We start from the raw sequence: 6,435 nt of genomic DNA, 5'->3' as shown, positions 1-6,435 counted from the left end.
GGGGGGTGAGGCCTGGTTGGGGGAGGGAGTCTCCACACTGGCAGCTGCTGTCCAAGTACTTTCTGATGGCTTCCTCAGAATCGTGTGCCCGCCACCAATCATGTGAATCTGCCCATGATCCATCCCTGAGAACCCTGTGCCACCCTGGCTTGGGACCCCTCCTCTAAGATGTGGTGACAGGAATCAGACTGGTGTACAGGCAGAATTCATACTGACCCACCTTCTCAGACATTTATCCCTTTGCCAATCTAGAGTCATGTTTGCCACATACTCATTCAGCAGGGACTTACTGCAGTTTGGGGATGTGTCAGTCAACAAACTAGACAGTGGAGACTGTGAAGACAGCTTAGTGAAGGTAAAGTGCTTGCTTCACAAACATGAGAACCTGAGTTCAGATCCCTAGGACTTATGTAAAAAATCGGGCACAGAGGTGCATGTCTGCAACCCCATCATCACAGGGCAGAGACAAGTGAACCCCTGAAACTCACTGGCCAGCCAGCCTAGCCAATCAATGAACTCCAGGTTCAGTAAGAGATCCTGTTCCAAAATACAAGGTGGAGCACAGCAGAGAAGGTACCTGACATAACCTCTGGGTATTTTACACACACGCGCGCGCGCGCGCGCGCACACACACACACACACACACACACACACACACACACACACACACGTATGCACGCACGCACGCACACGTTCACATTCACATGCATACACACACAGACACACATATGTGATCCTCCTACAGCTGAGGGCTGATTCTATCAGACCCCGCCTTGCCGCAGATAGCCACACCTCTTTGCCCACTTCCTGCTAATAGCCACTCCTCTCTGCCCACCTCTTGCTTTTTGTGTTTTTTTTGTTTTGTTTTGTTTTTGTTTTTTATGCAGTCCACCATCATTCATTGAATACTCTTTGTTCCAAGCAAACAGGTAGATAGGTAAAGCAAAACCCCTCCCCCAAGTTTGTCAGCAACTTGGCCCAATCAGCAGCTTCATCTTCAGTCTCTGGAGGCGGGACTTCCAGCGGAACTGGAACTTGGAGAGAGGTGTGGCTATTAGCAGGAGGTGGACGGAGGGGCGTGGCTATCTGCGGCAAGGCGGGGTCTGATAGAATCAGCCTTCAACTGTAGGAGGGTCACACACATAGTCACACATGCATACACACACATGTACACACACACATGCATACACTCTCATGCATACACACACACACACATACATACATACTCACACACACGCACAAACACTAAACTATAAATGACAGAGTGAATCTTGATGGGGCTCTTGTACCTGTTACTTTGTTACTCTGCTTGTACTTGTTACTTGGCACTGAACCACCATTGGTGTGAGGAGGTTTTCCTGTGCTTTGTGGGACAGTAGCTGACTCTCTTTATTAACTAGATGTCAGTAGCAATTCCTCATCTCTTTGTTATTACTCCCCAAAATGTCTCTGAGAACAAAACCATTACCAACTTCAAGCCACTGACCCAGGCAGGGACACACACTGATGTCTTCTCTCTCCTTTGCAGCTGGGCTGGCTTCCTGCTCTCCTAGACCTTATGTTACACACACACCCCTTTTAAGGTTTACTTACTTTATTATTGGAGCACATCCTTAAGGAACTTCCTCAGAAAAGGTGTGTGTGAAAGATCCGGTCTGATTCCTGGTAAGGCTGGAATGGATCTTTTCCCTCCTTTTATCTTAACACTCTGTTGACTCTGGCCGCAGCATGGAGACTAAAGCTGATTTCCTCGTCATAATTTTATGGACTTTGTTCTACACCCCTCCCAACCCACCCCACAGTCAGTGTCTCAGATGCCACTTGATATTGCTCGCTTGGTGGTGACATCTTTTGCTTTTCTCTGAGTTTCCAGAATCCGGGCTTGCTTCATCAGTGAGCCTGGATGTGTCACCCAATGTGTGGTGTCTTCTGTGTGTTGGGCTGGGCGCCCTGGGCACCTTGTGGTTTAAACACTTGTGTCCTCTTGCTCTGGGATCTCATGGCCTCCCCAGTTTTCTCCCTGGAATGCTACTGAGGAGAGGAGCCTCTTGGACCAATCTCTTCCTGCTTTTCTTTAGTTTCCTACTTTTGGGACCATTTCCCATTTCACACTTACACCTTAATTTTTATTTTCATGACCATATTTTTATTTCTTGAGTGCTCAGTGTATTTATCTCCAAACAACTGGATTTCTCAGTTGCAACATCCTGAAACTTTCAGAAGTGTTGAAAACTATTGCCTGTCACCTCAACTAGCTTTTCCCTTACACTCTGCTTAGCGTTTACCTTTTACTCTCTTTTATACTGCATTTCCCTCCTCATTTTTCTCTGAGGATCATTCCCCAAGGGTGATGCTAACTGACTAAATAACTAGTGTGGTAGTTAAGTTTAGTGCCAGCTTGACTGGACTGAGAGCTGTCTAATTAGCTGGTAAAGCACTGTTTGGTGGAATGTGTGTGATGAGGTCTGAATAGGCTCTCAGAATTCTTGTGCTCATACTATGTCTATACTGTGTCCGTGCAGGAGTCAGAACCCCCCCTGGGACTCAAGAGAGCCTCACCAATGGGTGATGGCATTACACTGAGGGTCACAGAAGTGGATTCTCCCTCTGTTCTGCTTCCTGGTGTACCTGCTTACAGATGGCCTCTTATAGGACTTCTCGGCCTCCATAATTATAGGAGTCAGTTCCCCTACTAAACCCCTTTTCCACTTACTTATATATTTATCATCTATCTGTCCACCTATCTGTGTATCTGTCATCTATTTTATATCTGTGTTGATATATCTTTCAATCTTCTATTTATCTATTTTCTATCTATTATCATTTTTTATCATATATTTATCTTCTATCTTGTACATCTATTATTGTCTATCTATATATCTTCTATCCTATCTATCTATCTATCTATCTACTATCATTGTTTATCATCTATTTATCTATCTTCTATCTTGTATATCTATTATTGTCTGTTTATATATCTTTTATCCTATCTATCTATCTATCTATCTACCTACCTACCTACCTATCACCTGTCTGTCTGACTACCTACCAACTGTTGTGTTTCAAACCAGGACAAATGACTGAGGTGCCTGTCTACCATATCAAAGTGGTCCTGGCCACCATGTTCTCCCTGCATCCTTCAGACTCTACTTGTTAGAGGGTCCTCCTGACTGGCATACTCCACCCCCACCCCTGAACTCTCCAGTTCAGGAGGCTGGGCTGCTATATAATTCCCTATAGAATCCAACCATTTTGGTTACCTGCTCTTCGTACTTTGAGTCTCCTGGTGGCTGCACTTGGTTCCCCTCTCTTTCCTTTCCCTTTCCTCTCCCCACATGGCACAGCTCAGCCTGGACATGTCCACTCTGGACGCCCCCAGATTCTCTTGCCTCTGGCTAGGCTCTCCCACAAACCTACCATCACTTTCTCTTCCACCATACCCAGGAACAGTCACATTTTTCCTTTTTATTTTTATCTGGTGCTGAAACTTAGGGCCAGTCATGTCCTATACCTAGGATCCATCCTTTTCTTTCCTTTCTATTTCTTTTTTTATTCACTTACCTATCATCTATCTATGTATCTATCTGTGAATATATGTATATACCTATGAACTTATCATCTACCTACCTGTCTACCTACCTGCCTACCTATCCACTATGTATCAATGTGTGTAAGTATATATGTGTATTATCTATCTATCTATCTATCTATCTATCTATCTATCTATCTATCTATCTATCACTTATCCTGTTGTCCCTGTCTTTTGAGAGTGAGCCCTGTGTACTACAGTGGTACACATTACTTACTAACTGGTGAGCTTATCTCATGACCAAGGACAAGGACCGGCTTTTTCTTAGAAGATTCTGAATGCCTGGTTGCAGGGCGAGCCTACCTCAGCAGTTACTGCAGCCCTAACAAACAGAGCTCACCAGATGTGTACTGACCTTCAGCGAGTGCTCTCCCTTGCCAAGGTCGCTTTCCTCTCTTAGGACGGTGTGTGTGTGTGTGTGTGTGTGTGTGTGTGTGTGTGCGCGCGCGCGCACACGCGCGATTCCTGCCCGCCTAAAGAACTGTCTGAGCGAGTTGGTGAAGGCCCTTACTCTTGGGGAACCGCAGCCTTCTGAGACACTTACACAATTAACACTGCGGCGGTCCATCCTTTTGTTTGACCTACTCAGGAGGTAGCTTCTTTCCCTCCCTCCCTCTCTCCCTCCCCTCTCCCCCTCTCTCTGAGAAAAACTCACTAAACTTTCCTTTCTTTAGAAAACAAAACTAAGGGAAGTGCCCAGAGCTGAGTGGTCCCTCCTTCCTTGCTGCAGGAGAAGGCTTGGCAGAGTTCTGGCTTCTCTGGGACTGCAGAGTGGGCGGGCTTTCTTACTCCGTGTTTGTTTAGTGCTTCGCACCCATGGAGGGCCTTGCGATCTCCAACTGAGCTTAATTGTTATTGATGTTTAGTGGACTATAAAACCCCAATTTCCTGGCTGCCATCCCCCGCCCCAGCTGTAAATGACCCATGCCTATTCCAGTTCCATTCCCAAAGCCTGGAGAGTTTTCAAATATCAAAGTTTCTCCCCATCCTTTGCCTTTGGTTCCTCTGGCCTGCCCCATCTCATGGCCTCCTGGCCTAGCTTCTCCACTGAGCAGGGACCACAGAAGCAGCACTATGTCCCAGAAATGGTTGAGTCCATGCTGGAAGCCTGTGGACTCGGGCCTGATGTGTGTTAGCGCCGCCTTCTGTCTTCCCCACCCCACACAGAGTTCCAGGAGACCTGTATGAGAACAAGGGGACACTGAGAGCCACCAACAGCAATAAAGTCTCCTCCACTGACCAGGCCTGACCAAGACTGTACCCCTTCACCCACACTTCCTGTCTGCACATAAGCCCCTTATACCCATGGCCTCCGTGCTAGTCAGTCCCCTCTCAACCTTTCCCAACAGGTAGGACTCTAGCAGCCACTTCAACAGACACCAGGTCCAGGGACTCCTTGTGCTTCAACTGTCCCTGACAGCAAGCACCCCAAGGGGAGGGAGCATGTTTTTATCCTCCCTGTCCCTCCATAAACCCAACTAGGCCTGAACCAGGTGCTCCATAACTGACCCTCTCTTTCCTGCTTTCCAGGGTCTCACTATGAAGCCCGGGTTGGTCTCAAACTCTCAATCCTCCTGCCTCAGTCTCCTGAGTGTTGGATTACAGGTGTGCACCCACATACCGTGCTGTTCTGAGTCCTACATGGAGACCAAAGGAGTGGAAATGTTCACAGAAGAGAAAGAGGGCCCAGGATCCAAGCAGGGGCTCAGAGCCTGCTCTACTGTAGGCCATTAACTTCATTTCCAAAGCCAGATACAGGAGTGTGGGACAAGTGGACCAAGCCAAGCCACCAGACAAGAACTGGTAAGGTTGAGCAGGCTCAGACCCTGGGTAATCTCAGAATCGAGAATGGTAGGAGTAGAGCCAGCTCCCTATCAAACTACTTGATCTGGAACATGTAACCATGACACCCCACTGAGAGGACTATGACAGTCAGTCACATAGCACAAAAACCTAGAGTTCTCCATGCTAATGAGGTATCTAGATAGGCCCTGAGTGTTCAGCCAATGAGCTTCCCTTCCTAGGCATTCCTTCCCCAAAAGGTATCTAATCCTTATTCACCCCAGTAAGGTATGTGCATTTAAATTTGCCATTAAGGACCATCTCTTCATCAAGGATGGGGGGGGAGGAAGGGGGGACTTTGTCATAAAAAGCCTTCCCTAATCTCCTGGAGAAGGCCTTCTCTCTTCCCACCCCTCTGTACTCTTGGCACTCACTTTGAACCAAACCCAGTTCTGGACTCTGCCTCCTCCTTCCTGCCTGGCACTCATGCCCTGAGGGGACACTCAGACTCCTGTTCCCAACTCCCAGAGCCACCCCAGTGGCACTTGGGTACACAGGAGACTGGGAACCACAGGGACCATCCCAGAGCCTGATGTTTTTCACCTAAGAAAACAAGGATTAAGAGCCATTACCGACTGGGTTCTGCTCCCCCTGGGTAGTTTGCCAGAGCTCTGAGTCAATCAAGCCACTTTCCCCCTGCCCAGTCTCTGTTTCCCTGCTGGCATGTGGTTTGGCTTTGATAGGCTGAGGGTGGCTCCTGGGTCATTTCCTATTACAGATAACAAACAGGCAGTTGTGTCAGAAACCCTTCCTTCCCATGTTAACAAGGACACATAGTACCTTTGAAGTGACCTGTGGGTATCTGAAGAAGAAGCAAGTAGTGGCTCTGTGCTTGAATGTCACACCTATCTTTGACTCTTTCTCCTGATATCTCATCCTGTCATCCCTGTGGCCTTGTTCCTACAAGATGGTGAGCTTCTCTGCTCCAGGAATTTGCTTTCCATAAGCACTTGCTTCTTGAATATTCATTGAATGGCCTGGAACTCACAATGTAGCCCAGGCTA

This window comes from Mastomys coucha, unplaced genomic scaffold, assembly GCF_008632895.1.
Source record: "Mastomys coucha isolate ucsf_1 unplaced genomic scaffold, UCSF_Mcou_1 pScaffold15, whole genome shotgun sequence".
Classification (NCBI taxonomy): domain Eukaryota; kingdom Metazoa; phylum Chordata; class Mammalia; order Rodentia; family Muridae; genus Mastomys; species Mastomys coucha.
The sequence above is the reverse complement of the archived record's forward strand: the minus strand, read 5'-3'. Positions refer to the sequence as shown.